The sequence below is a fragment of the Ochlerotatus camptorhynchus genome, unplaced genomic scaffold, assembly GCF_037179485.1.
Source record: "Ochlerotatus camptorhynchus isolate MF236.1 unplaced genomic scaffold, CSIRO-AGI_Acam_v1.1 ptg000105l, whole genome shotgun sequence".
NCBI classification, from domain to species: domain Eukaryota; kingdom Metazoa; phylum Arthropoda; class Insecta; order Diptera; family Culicidae; genus Ochlerotatus; species Ochlerotatus camptorhynchus.
In genome coordinates this window covers 851,059-865,375 of record NW_027040595.1, presented here as the reverse complement: position 1 = coordinate 865,375, position 14,317 = coordinate 851,059, and the positions used below count along the sequence as shown (strand labels likewise).

General features: G+C 39.1%; 2 protein-coding genes across 5 annotated transcripts in view; one reads left to right on the top strand and one right to left on the bottom strand.

The window, feature by feature from the left end:
- Positions 1-4,960, bottom strand: part of Chrac-14 (DNA polymerase epsilon subunit 3 Chrac-14) — a 115,452-nt gene extending 110,492 nt beyond the window's left edge. Inside the window, exon 1 of the mRNA XM_065219516.1 lies at positions 4,950-4,960. The gene's annotated coding sequence lies outside the window, so the exon portion shown is untranslated. The remainder of the gene's footprint in view (positions 1-4,949) is intronic.
- Positions 1-14,317, top strand: part of ITP (ion transport peptide) — a 101,856-nt gene that overhangs the window by 30,184 nt on the left and 57,355 nt on the right. Inside the window, exon 1 of one of the 4 annotated variants that reach the window (XM_065219512.1) lies at positions 2,584-3,841. The exons of the other annotated variants lie outside the window; for them this stretch is intronic. The gene's annotated coding sequence lies outside the window, so the exon portion shown is untranslated. Of the gene's footprint in view, positions 1-2,583; positions 3,842-14,317 lie in introns of those variants that run through there. 4 annotated transcript variants of the gene reach the window in all.

The following is a 14,317-nucleotide window of genomic DNA, read 5'->3' as shown; positions in this document are numbered from 1 at the left end:
TCCATCTTTGACATAAAGGATGACACGTAAACAAATATGTCATGTAAAATTAAGTGCTCCGAGACTGAAAAGTTTGTTACTCGACGAAACGTACGTTTGATTGAGCTGAATTTCGTGTCTATCATGACTTAATTTTATGTCAAAATTGACGCTCGTATATGTCAGTCTCAGAGCACCTAAATTTACATGATTTTTTCTAAGTGTGCATCTTATCCAGATTGACAAACAAAACGAACTGGGAACCGGGACGCAAACGGACAAAGTATTAGACACGTTGTTCTAACAGATGAGTCTGTTGAATGCCTTGAAACAGTGGGACCCAGTACTGTAAAGTAATTCTGCTGGCAATCGATCATCAGGATGATACATACATAACTTTTACAAAAAGTGTACTGTCATGTACTAGGCGAGGAAGGGCAAAGAAACATTAGATGGAGACGCATGGTCATTTAATAAATCTTAAAGCAAGCTGAGGTAACCTTTCCCAACTAAATTCTCCTAACAAAACGTTCTGAATCATGAACTTAGTTGTTAATACTAAGTGAGCATCAACTGTGCACTAATTCATGGCAATGTTTTTTCTTCGTCTACTAGGTACACCACTCTCCAATGTTTATCAAATGATCCACACCCCCCGTTGAGTATCCATGGTGGACACGCCTGATACCTTTTCAGAATTAAAAAAAAACACACAATTTGTTTAAACCTATTCCAATCCGTACCATTATCTCGACACTTGAATATTATTGAGCATGACAATTTTGATAATAAACATTACTGATAAAGCTATGTATACGGTAATTTCAAAAACAAAACTTTCCAACGATCCCTACCATTCATGTTGCGGGAGAGCTTCTATGATTTTCCAATTGAGCTTTCTGCGAAGTTTATAGATAGCTTTCCAATTCAAATGACTTCAATTGAGCTCACACTACTGTACACACTGTTCATTGACAGTGTCCAATTACACCAATACAGCGCTTACAGCGAAGCAACATTGACAACACCACCAACCTTCTGCCATGCACCATAGCGATAATTACGTTGACAATCTGCTGTTATATTGTGGTCGTCCTCGTGTGAACCAGTATGAGCGAGCACATTGTCGATCTGATCTTTATGTTGTAGTTGTTGTAGTACGCACTGTGATCATGTCAGATTGAGGCGAGTACAACTACAAAGTTCGCTCGCAACATGAATAAATACATCGATTGTCTGCTGCTAACTGCATTCGTTGTACATTGATTGCATGCAGCACATTGAAATGTATGCTGTGTAGGCCTTTATGGATGATCGTGTTCTCTCGGTTCCCACTCTCTCAGTAATGCTCACGACTTCTCTCGCTTCACTTTGCCAGTGGTGATTTCTGTCGTCGTCGTTTCTTGGGCTACATACCGACCGATCGGACGAACGGACAGACTGTATGCGCTAAATTCAGTTTATGCTTCGGCTTAGTCCTTAAGAACGGTGCAACAAGTGAAGACACGTCAGATTCGTCAGATCGATCGCGTAGAAAGTCAGTCTAAACTGATCAGTGGAATGAGTGCAAATAAGAAGAGCTTTGTAGGTTTGTGTTGAAAGATCGTGATTATCCGTTGCTTTATAGGCATGGTCGATATGGTTGAAAAATAAAGTTTTATTTGACAGGTGATCTACGAGGTGACTAACCACCTACCTGCGGTACATATAGTGAGCTAGCCAGAAAGGTGATCGCGTGTGTGGGGTGTAGGGGTGGAGTAAGATCAGCGGGTTGCTAAAGGAGCCGAACAAATTGATTCGTTATCTTATTTATGGTGATAAGTTTTTTTTTCGCTTGTCTCGGTCTTCCACTTTGGTGGGAAAATTTCGAACGAGCAGTGCCGAGAGTGTTGGGTATCCGAGCGCTGAGAGTGAGCGGAGTTGGAGAGTGTTCGTTTGCGTGACTGGCTGTTGGGAGGAAACTGTTGCTTTGGCTCGAGACGGCTAATACATAGGTGTAACAGTCGGAAGAAGTGTTAGTTTGTTTACTTAAATGAACCATGCCCATTTTGTTATGGCATGTTTGCTATACGAAATGCGCCTCGTGTTTATTAGCGAATTTCACATCAAAGATTGATTAATTGAGTAGGAAATCAGTTTGGCACGGCATTTGTGACCAGCATACACCTTCCGGTAGTATGAAACAGGTCAAAAACTGTTCAAATCCGCAGATAAAATTTTTGTTTTGAATTTCTGTATAGCAAAATAGTGAACTTTTCGTGAACATTAACGGCAAAGAACTCACCAACACTGGGAGACTGTGAGTTCCTGCCCACCTGTTCATTTTCCATCGTGGCTTTGGCTGCTGATGATGTTGTGACTGTGTGGCTGTAGGTTCGCACAATACAACTGTAAAAGGCAACTTGTCTTGTCGGGCGTCGGGTGGCAAAAGGGAGATACGACAGCAAAGTAATACAAAAAAATATACACAGCAGCCAGCAGCCCACCTATCGAGAGACGACGCAAGTGAAGGAGAGAACGAGACCTAAACGATAAAAAACGATATACATATAGCGCACTCCCCGTTGGATACAACCCGGAGCAGCAAAGGCGCGCGTGAACGGAGAACGTGGAAACGGGCCGGAGAAGTGTGAATCAAATAAATGATCAAATGAGAAGAAAAGTATAAGTTGAGAAAAAGATAAAATTGTCGGCTCAGTTGTATCCGAGAAGTCTACTGCTGCACAACACACCACAGAGAGAGCGCCAAAGGCAAACAGTGCTAACTGGAGTGCAATAAACATAACTTAACAAGGAAAGAGGAAAAATAAGGAAAAACAGAATATACGATATACACACAACACGGTTTCGAAGAGTGATCGTTTACCACCGCAAAGTATACAAAATAAACATCAGAAGTTAATTGAAGTTTGCCATTAGAGCAACATACAGCGAGCACACAACAATTAAGCGCAGCAAATAAATAACTGGTTTAATTTCTGCTCTGCTTACTATTTTTTGCGCTTATTAATGAAAGAAGTACTTAAAAGCGACAGACCACGCAGGGACATAAATTAATAAGAATTGTTTTATGCGTTTGGAGTTCTTTTTTTTTCGGTGCAGTCTTCTCGAGATTCAGTGCAGAAGCGAAAATCGCGTTTCGCGCTCTAAAAGCAGTTCCAACGATTGATTTGCGATCGCACAGCAAGAACCGTCAAGAATATATAGAAAGTGTATCCGGCGCAGTAATAGCCTGCTGGAAACGAGCAGGATCGTAAAGTATCGAATTTATCGGTTTGATTCCGTGCGTGCAACAACGGCGACGGAAAGAAAAAAAAAAAGAAAAGTTCCATACGAGAAGTTGAAAGCGGTTCATTTATCAATCAGATCAAGCAGGAAAAGCGCAAGTGACGGAAACAATTTAGTGCACCATTCGAAGAGCGAGGAAAAATTCCAGTAACATACGGTAGCAACCGCGGAACAGACAGGAAATCGAAAAGTGTCCGTTCCCGCAATTATCTCCATCTTTAGCCATTGTTGTCCCGACGGTCGTTCAAGATGACTGTAATTAAGTTTAGCAATTTTATTGTTTCCAGTGAAGAATAAAAAAAAAGGAGTACTTGTACCGCAATAGTGCAAAACAGAATCAAACATTGAACAAGCAAAAACTGAAGTGAAGTGATTTAAAATCGAACAATAAAAAAAAAGGTTGAAAACTGTTGAAAGGTCAACGAGATCCGTTCCATCAAGACAGGCAATAACGCGGCAGCATCACTTAAAGAGTTATTTATAAAACAAAAAACACATCTCTTTACCAACAACCGGACGGCGGTAACATTTTTCTCTGGAGGAAAATTCGGATTACCGATTGACTGATTTAAATGTAAGTTGAAGCTCTATTAGTTTTACGATTAACTGACGTAACCGATTGGCGCTTTTCCATCAGAATTGATTTGTTACTGTCAACAACTCGGTTCGAAGTGAAACTTGATTGGAATTCAAGCGACACTGTTGTTGATTCGAAGTGATCGTATCATTGAACCAGCTCTCTGAAAGAAATGCTGCCGGAAATGAGCACCGGCTACGCTGGTGGTGTGCTTGTGTGTCATGTCGTGTGAGGATAGTGCATTGCATGCGATGGCATACGTGCCTCTAACCAAGGGCGGAGAGGGAGAGTTAGTTACTAATCAAAATTGAAGTCACCCAAAGATGCACTGCACCACGACCACGACCGCGCGCCATGCATACGTGCTGGAGCACTTTGATCCAAATACAGAGAGGGAGAGCATCGCGTGTTGTTCGAAATATGGAAAAAGGGGGCACGACTAAACGCATCTACCCATTAGAGAAAAAGCGCGCGAATGATAACCCGACTCTTGTCGTCATGCTACAACGACATAATTTGCGATATTCTTTTTTAATTAGTTTCAATTAGTTGACTCTTACGTCATATGCGTCGTCGAGGAGAGGGTTTTTTTTAGCTGCAAACTGCACATGGTACCACCACTGACTTGCAGTTTTGCTGCGCGGAATGAACGAGCGAGAAGAATTAGGTTAGTGGCTTGTTTTTTGGTTTTTACACTGGTGGGTGGCCTCGAAGTTTTCGAGTAGGTTATCAAAATTCGAATCACGTGCAAAGTAAAATTTGATAGCTGCCACCGCACGGTGGAAATTGGCCTCGCATGGGCAACATCAGTCCGCTCAGTTGGTGAAAAAGTGGTTCATTCGGTGCAGGTTTTAAGTTTTACAACGTTGCTGGACCGGTTGCCGCGGCGGTAGTGGTATTTAACACAAAGCAATGGCAGGTAGAGCAACAAGATCACGTAGACTCGCTGGCGGCACCACGGCAGTGTCTTGATTGTGGCGTTCGTATACTGGGTAGTTTCACACAGGGAAAAGTGTGGGGTGCTGCTGTGATTCGCGGTTCAAATGCATAATTTTGCTTTAAAAAATAATATATGCAGAAAAAGTTGAGAATTAGGAAAGTTGACATTTAGTTGAGTTTGCTTCATATTGTCGAAACGATATCATCTGAATAGTTCGAGAAATGTTAACAATGCTTTCGAAAAAAAGTTGAACTGGGTATTTGCATTATTCTAAATTAGAGAGTGTAGGAAAGTGGTGTGGAGTAAACTGGTCAGAAATTGATGGAGACACATAGTGCATTGCTCTGAATTTAATACTAGAAAAATCACTACTAAGTACATCTTGTCATAAACATGAGTATTTAAAGTAATTATTTGAGCACGTAGTAAGTGATAAAATATCATTAATAAATCTAACCTAACCTAACGATTTATATGCTGTTCAATACAAATATAATGAATATTTGGTAACCTTTTACTTATTTTCAGCATAATGGGATTTTGCAAACCCTTTGTTTGTACCTTAGGGCCAAAATTCCTCAAAATCTGTATTAAATAAAATTCGAAATAAGTCTCAACTAAGAGACAGGTACATTAAAAACGATTGTAACGATCGTTTTGATGAATAACATTGAAAATTCATCGGATTTCTCTTAGGATCACCATCACCATGGGAAGAAAATTCTGACTATTTTGGACACCCAGATCAATGGAAGATGCTTATTATCTACCTAACAACTAATATTACAAATTCAGCAAGCAAAAGAGAAAGTAGATGAAAGGAATCGATCAGATGTAAATTGGACTAATTGCATTGTTTGGGCTGAAATTTGCTTTCATTTCACAGAAGAGCCCCACGCCAACACCACCAAAGAAGATTAGTTGGTGATTGGAAGTGAAGATTTCTGGGCAATACATTTGTAAATTTCTAAGGATTTGCTAATCCTTAGTTGATATTTATGGAATTTTCTCAGGAATTTTCCGAATTAAAAGCCAATTTGCAAGTGTTTATTTTGAAATATCTCCGTAAAATCCACTTGGCAAACCATCCAGCAACTTTATTATGATTTTGTACTCATTCATAAGATTTTCAGGAATATTTTTCCATAAATTGATATTGATGTCTTCGACGGGTTCGATATGGGATTTATTTTTAACAATAAAGCAGCAAGGTTTAGTGTTAATGTTAATCGGACACACATAAATTCCTGGAGCTTGTCGCAGAGTCTCTGTGGATAGGTTTAGTGTACCTCTGGAAAACACCCAAGATAATTTGGACGTTCAGAATACTTCGAGAACAAATCCAGACTATTTTGGTTACCAGGTTAGTAAGCCTTCAGGGGCCTCATAAGGGACTTCGGTAACTTGTCTTCAAGACAGATCCAGTAACTGCAGAGATGTTTTATGGTAGGATCACAAAACTTCAAAAGTAAGTCAAGAGCTTTTTCAGGACCGGTTCAGAAAAATATGGAGATGCAAGATGATGTTCAGAGAAATGTATGGTTCTTTACAACCTACCAGGATGTTCTGTGCGTTTCACCCGCGTTTTCTGGATTAAAGCCCCGTTAAGTCCAAATACAGAGAACCCAAAAGTTCTTGTGCTCTTTTCCACATTACTTTTTAAAATCATTAAACAAGTTTCTTGAATTTATATTGTTGGTTTATGCCTTGAAGTACTTTTAATTTATCATAGAAGTTCCTAAAGGTTTTCCAAAATGATCTGTGTGGCTCAACTCATTAAATTAAATTATGTTCTTTGATTACATTTTGATTATCGAAAAGGGAAGGTTGTCGATGCCCATGGAGTTTCCTGGAATTTCCTGGAAGTCCTCAAGAATTGTTCATCTGCACATGTTGCCGCTTGAGTGCCTTAGATATTCATTTGACGTGGTTCGGGATTTCAGAGGACGCCGAGAGGGTGTCGGCGTAAGACCATTAAGATGAATGTCATTGGGTCGAGTACCGTTATGCCAAATGCGTCATTAGGTCAAAAGCCATTTTGCCAAATTAAGTTCGAATTTTTAAAAGTTAATTTTATTTGGTTTAGGTTTTTCATTGGAGCAATGTTGAAAACTCTGTCATCGTGGACGGAAGAGCCCATCCTGGAAGAGGATATAAAAGACGACCACCTTCTCTTTCAGCCTGCCATGGTGCTTCCAATTCAATTATTATATTTAGCAGACGGTACAAATATGCAATACGATAGAAACAGTGTTTTCAAAGTAAACAATTGTAGCTGCAGACATCTTTGCTTGAATATGGTTATTAACTTTGAATAGGAAAGTGGCGTGTTGCCCAAACACTCTGAGACTTCACAATTTTTAAAATCATAGTCTGAGGAGGAACATTGAAGACATTACAAAATCTGTGTGTCTTTGGAAAAACAAAATCTGCAACCTAAACATTTCGGTCCAACGGCATTCAGCTTAATAGCGTTCGGCCTAGTGCCATTCGATTTAATGCCGTTGATTGGAAATCCAGGGCACTTCGACAAACTTCTGGAACCGGGTTAGGTTTTGTATTAGGCCCAAGCTTACTAAACTTCAATGGCTGTATCTATGTAAGATGAATATGTTTCAAAGTGCATTTGATTTATTTCCTAATCATTCTGGTCTAATTCGTATTGCTATAAAAAAGGCTAGAATGGTTTTATTGTAGACATCCAGAAGACATGTTCAGCCCGCGGGCCGCACTTTGGGCAGGCCTGGTCTAGGTCATATTCAGCGAACTACAGAGGACTGTCAGACTGGATTCGGCAGACGGTTCTGATGAATTTACAGGATTTCTAATAAGGCCTCGTAAAGCCGAAAGCTGCTTCCGAATCATATCAGAGACATATTTACATTTCTAGCTAAACTCAATGGCCTGTTCTTGACCTAAATCACATAATCCTGTATGCTCGACCTGTGAGTTATCTGAAATTATTCTTTTTTCCTCAAACAAACATCATACATTTTTTCCAAACTTACCACATATCTTTGAACCTATCTTTGGTTTACCCTTTGAATATGAAAAATTGTGCATGAAATTTGCTTATTTTATAGTTCTCTGGATTCAACCTAAAAGTTCTCCAACTGAACTCCAGTTGGACTCGATTATTTTATAATCTTATATGTACATGCCCTCTGGAGGACCGATTGATTCTCCTGGTCTTGTCTTCGGTCTATTCCATAGCAGTTATTTTAATTAGACCTCGTCATCTCCTGGGTTAGTTGTCTAAAATTAATTAAAATTATGCATTTTAGAGAATTAAAACATGGATACAATGCACTGACAATTTCGTAGTTAAAACAATCAACCAAAGAAAGATGTTCCACATCCCACAAAGAAAGATGTGAGCATTTCCAGGCCAAAGTCAAATATGAAAATATTCAGATCCGATTTGCATGAAACTTTGCATAATTATTTGTTATGGCCAATCATTCATATTTGAGGTGAAATTCTTTTTTTTTTCCTTTGATTTGTTTTCCGTCGATCTTGTTTTCCGTGCTGAGCACCAATACTACCGACGCCAGGGAGGCAGCTCCCACACCTGGACCCTACCTATAGACCCATCAACTCATGAACCGGGGACCAACGGCTTTACTTCCCATCCGAAGGAAGTCGTGATCAGAGATGTTATGCCTCAGAACATCCCGGCGGCGCCGACTGGGATTGAACCCAGGCCTACTGGGGTGAGAGGCAATCACGCTTACCACTACACCACCGGCGCCGCTAGGTGAAATTCTGCCATTTTGAATTCCGCAAAAAACTTCTAAATGCCGTATTCGATATTTTTCAACAAATCATAACTCGAAAACGTCACTTCCAATGGAAAAGCAGTCTGACACAAAACAGTAGAAAACAATAAACGAATTTCAGGAAAAATATACACGGTAAAAAAATAAATAATTGTTGGTATAAAATACAAGTATCAAAAAATGATCCTCTTCAATATTTTTTGAATACTTTTTTATTAAAAAATGCAATCTTCTGTGAAAATTACAAGTTGGAAAACTAAAAATTACCAGAAATTCATAGAACAACAACCCATGGTAACATTTTTGAGAGTTTGTTGGTAATGCTATCTAACAACATGCAACATTTTTGAACTTTGTTTGTAAATTTTTGCCCAAAAAATGACTTTGAAAGTCCAAAAAATGGTTATTGGCCCAATATGTTATAACACAATGTTAAAGCATAATGTTAAAAAGTATGTCCAAAAGTTGTTGTTCAATGATTTTTGTTAATTTCAAAGTGTCCTGCTTTTAAAGCTTTGCAGAAAATAGCATTATTCAAATACTTTTTAATTTAAGATATTTAAGTTAGAACACCCAGCTATAAAAAAAAAAAATGAAATATTTTGATTATATTTTTCCAGAAAATAATTAGTTTTACCCTACAACTTTGAATACGACATCATTTTGATTGGAAGTGACGTTTATGAGTTATGATTTGTTGAAAAATATCGATAACGCTATTTTGAAGTTTTTTGGGAGATTCAAAATGGCCGAATTTTAGCTCAAATGTGAATGATTGACCGTTACAAACAATTATGCAAATCGGAGAAGTTCGTATCAGATCGATTTATCAATTGACGAAGAACTGTTCAGATGTAACGTTATGGATGTAACGTTATGGTTGTAACGGCTCCATGTAACGTTATGGAGTAATATAATCAATGAAGACGCTTGATGCAAAAGTAGCGTTATGCCGAAAAAATGCTTTTCATCTGTAATTACAATATTTACGTTTATCGGAGCCCAAAGCTAAACATACGTGGTGCACCAAAGTGGATTTAAGTTGACATTAATTTTGATAATCTTCAAATCAAACTGCTTAATAATTAATTTAATCTTTTGTCTGAATCTTGGGGTCAATTATGACTCAAGGAAAATTTTAACATTTTGCAATCTTGATTATTTATCAAAGCGATTTTTGCTTTGACATATGCCTTGAGACATTAGGACAACATTTGAATTTTATTTAATACACGTTTTAATAATTTTTGCCATGAACTTAGCTTTATTTTTGAGGATACAAAGGGTAAACGAGTCTCGGTTCCGAATCACAGTCAGAGTTTAGCTGGAATCGCTACGTCTTGGCTTTCTAAGGAGAGCTTAAATTCAGAAGGATTGATATTTTTGTCGAACAGAAACCGTATGCGGTACATTGTCCGTTGGTACACCAATATTGTAGAGTAAATTATCAGATCTATAACGGAAAGAAGTTATTGATTTTGATTTTTGGATTCAAACATTTGAATTGAGTTCATTTGGTTTCAAATATATAAGAGAGTTGAACAGTAAGTTTTGCACTCGTGTACGCTCTACAATGTAATATTCATTCACGGAAAGTACTGCCCAGTACACATTTTGTCTGATGAAAAACTGAACTTTTTTTTGTCAAGCTAAATAAGCCAACATTTTGAATGAATAAGTTATTAAACTTTCTATAAAACTTCTTCCAATCTTTGTTGGGTATACCTAATAATTCGTTAGCATCGAATTTGTGTCTTTTCGTGTCTGCATATTATTTTAGACTTGACAAAAATATACGTCCACAAGTGATCCAATCATTCTCTCATAATCATGATGAAAAATATCAGACTGAAATCGTATCAATTACACCTAGCGTTTGGAATCATAAGAACCAACATTTAATGATTGATTCTCTTCATTGATTTTTTGATGTGTTAATAGCGCGCTTGATTTAAAATTTCTTGGTGCATTTGCTGTTGGTTTTGCTAGTTAATACAACCTTAACGATACTATAAAAACACACTCACCGAGAAACCCGAGAGAGAGAATCGATCATCGAAATCATGCCCTTAGGATTATGAACGCATGGCATGTGCGTTGCGCTGTTTGCTTCAAGTTCAATTCTCACTGGTAATAAATAACCTTGCAGTATATGTCTTGCTGTGGATGTTTTTTTTGTAACTGTAAATTAGAAATTGTTCTATTGATTGAGAAAATAAAATGCTGATCAAATCATATGGAGTCATAAGTTGACATTATGTAAAAGAAACATGGACCTAAGATTTGATATTAAATTTTTAAGAAATTTGTGGGGGTCCCGTAAATCCATGCCTGAATGTTTTAAATTTATATGCTCTCAATTAACAACTGTCAAAGTGCTTGTTGAAAATGTATTCACCCGCGCAAGCACCACTGAAACGGTTGCTAACAGATTGATAAACGAGTGTACAATCCTTCGAACAAATGCCTTTGCACGTAGACTCTGAACTGCAAATGCAGTAGAGCGAAGCAGGCGAGAAACTGAAAAAAATTGAAAAAGTTCTCTACCGAGTGCAAACCCGATCGAAAGCGATTGAAAAACTGAACGGTAAAAACTTAGAATCAGCAAGAAAGTCATTTTTGACTCAGTGATAGAAACAGTTCGATTTATTGCAGGGGATTATTATAAATCATGTTTGTTTTGTTTTATTCATAAAAATTTAAATGTATAATTTTATGTTTAAAACTAGAAAGGAAATGAGTCAGTTAACTGTTGCAATCGAATGCATTCGAAATCGTTTTAGTATGGAACAAATTTTGACCAAAGAACTATGCACACTCCTTCACTCAGAGTCAGTCACGGTACTCTCAGCTGTCATTTGGGCTCGGTTCTGCGTTCAACGAAGTCGCCATTAGTTTCTGATGTCGTATGTGTGTGAACGAGCAGTATATCCAAATTTAAACGCCTTTTCCCATGGCTGGTTGAGGGCAGACTTATAGTTCTAGTTGGGACATAATAGTCATGAAGCAGAAGATCATTGATACAAATGTATGACTTTATTCATTTTTAAATGTAATTTTACTCGCATTGATGTAGTTCGATTCAGTCTCTTGAACTTATTATCATTTATTCATGCTCAATATGCGCCTATAATTCGTCGCCCAGTACCTCCTGGCAGCCTAGAAAGGAGTATTGCTGTGTGACATTTAAACTGTTCGCATTCTTTAGCACCTTATTTGAATACAATACTCGCAATTGGTACGATGGCATATGCTGCGAGCTCAACGGGAACGTTGACTTTTTCGAAATGCGTATTTATCAATCGTTGTCTTGCTACAGTTCTCTCAAGGTGATGAAAAAAAAAATGCCAACAATCTGTGCAATTTGAGGGGCGTTAATCAGCGATTTTTGCATAATTGTTGCAAAATGGTCGTTTGTCACGGTTGTTTATGGGCCTCGAAAATCGCCAATTGTGTTGACGTTAACTGATCAAAAACCCCCCAATCTATCAACCAACTCAGGTAATCCATCTAAGGTGGATGGAGGCAACTTCAGGTTGCGTTGTGAAATTCCTAAAGGGGTGTGTCACTTCTGTCGTTGACATCGGTTTGTTTGTTGGCAAAACTGACAATATGCACGTCATCACATACACACAGGCATACAGGCTACCGACTTCTGTTGTTGTTGTTGTTGTTGTTGTTGTTGTTGTTGTTGTTGTTGTTGTTGTTGTTGTTTTTCGCATTGCTGGTTGATCGCTGATCCCAACATGTCTGGTTTGCTGTTTCTAGAAAATGAAAACCAAGTGCAAAAAATTGCAACAACCCCACCCTTACCTTCCCTGGGCCACACATTTATTCGAACTCGAACCAAGTTTCGCGCTGACGCGCTGTGATGTGCTTCGCAATGCGTGCTACACCCGGAGACTCGCGGGGTATTGGGGCAGCCAGTAGCAAGTAAAACTAACAAGAAATATAATTATAAATAATTGATTTATTTATCCCCTCGTGCCATTCAGGGAGGCTGCGAGAATTGTTCGGACGGGAGGAGCAGCTAATGATAACTGGCGTAATGCTTTGATGAGCGCGAATAGCATCTCTGTTGCCACACGTGAAAGGGGATACACACACGCAACGATAGGGGAATACCACATTAGAAAGAATTACATCGCAGATCACTCACTCTTACGATGGTTGCATTTCATTACCAACATCTAGCAATAACAACAACGGCTCCTGCACTCGCAACCTCCGATCCCACTTGGTATCTGATTGGCGGACAGAACTGCACGCCAGGCTGCCAGGAGAAATGAGGCGTTGGTTGTAGAGCTATTTTTGCCATCTATGGAAATCCATCTGATGGTGAGACATAGACTGGCGGAGTGTAATTGAGAATGTGATAATTATATGGTTTCTTGATGAATATTGAAACCTGTTTGGAATGACTACTGCTGCGGGCTTTCCCGCGCTTGCTGGCTGTTTCGAACTTTGGATGATCCTCCAGAAGAACATCAATTATTTCCGAATTATTCGCCGCATCATCATTCCTTCTTATCGCGCATTGAAGTCTAATACTATGAGGCTCGCGTTCTACGATGGCTTCATGCGCTTGCCCAGAACAACAAGAGTCTAGCATTTCTCCGGGGATGTTAAAAATCATTGACATTCAAATTCTGATAAGTTTTCTTTTTGTAGTGTACATTCAATCTGCAGTATCGAGCTCCAAATTCGATGAACTAATTCATTTCAAATTAGTTAATTGCTTCGTTTCATAGACCTACTAAAATGTTCTGACTCATCATCATGACATGCCATTTAAAGTAAACCTTCAATAGCTATGTATGTCACAATACTTCCACAAAGTAAGCGAAACTCGCACACATTTCAGTTGATACTGCATTTAACCATAAGCAAAAATAAAAACTACGTTTTCTACGCTGTCTTTTGTCTGCTCCAATTTAGGAACCACTTCCAGGAACACTCCTAAGCCGCATTTCCCACGAAGTATCATTAAAAAGGGCTAAGGCCAAAAATATAGTATAATTATCTGCAAATTCCAAAAATATCTTTTCCCATCCATCTTGCAACCGCTCTTCACTGTATGCACGTAGCCGTCGTCGAGGACGCCATCGTCGTGCCCTACATGTGACGCATATGGGTGAATTTCGTTACTGTAATCGCTTCACACCGACCGTCACCACTACTGGAAGCTTCGAAAAAAAAGCGAAACTTTGCGAAAAACCCCAATTTCATCCCTGGCATATTTCGCGAGTGACATTTTCCGCGAAAATCATGCTGACAGGATGTCAGTCATGTTCACGCGCGAAAACTGCTCTGTGATATAGCCGAACCACGGCCGAGCCAGTCCCGTGTAGACGAAAAGTGCGGACAGCTCATTTCCGTACTCTCCTTCCGTTTCCAACCCGCTCCCCACTCCCTGCAACGAAAACACACCGACGACCGGTGCGAATATTTCAAAAGTACACCCGGCTCAGAGCGGAACGAAACACACGGACGACGGTGGCGGTGGCGGCAGGTTTGGCGAACACGCGAGAATGCGAAACTGGGTGTCGCTTGTTTTTGGTTTGTTTTTGTTGTGTATCTACTCAGAAATGGTAGGTATGCTGTTTCGGTTGCTACCACCTATCCTACTCTGGCACTAGTGCTGACTGGGTGACGGATGATGAAACGCTTCCGAGAAATTTCCGAACTAATTTATGATGTTCGCAATGAGGCGCAACATCAAAAGACCTCTTTTTAGTTCAAGTATGTTCATTG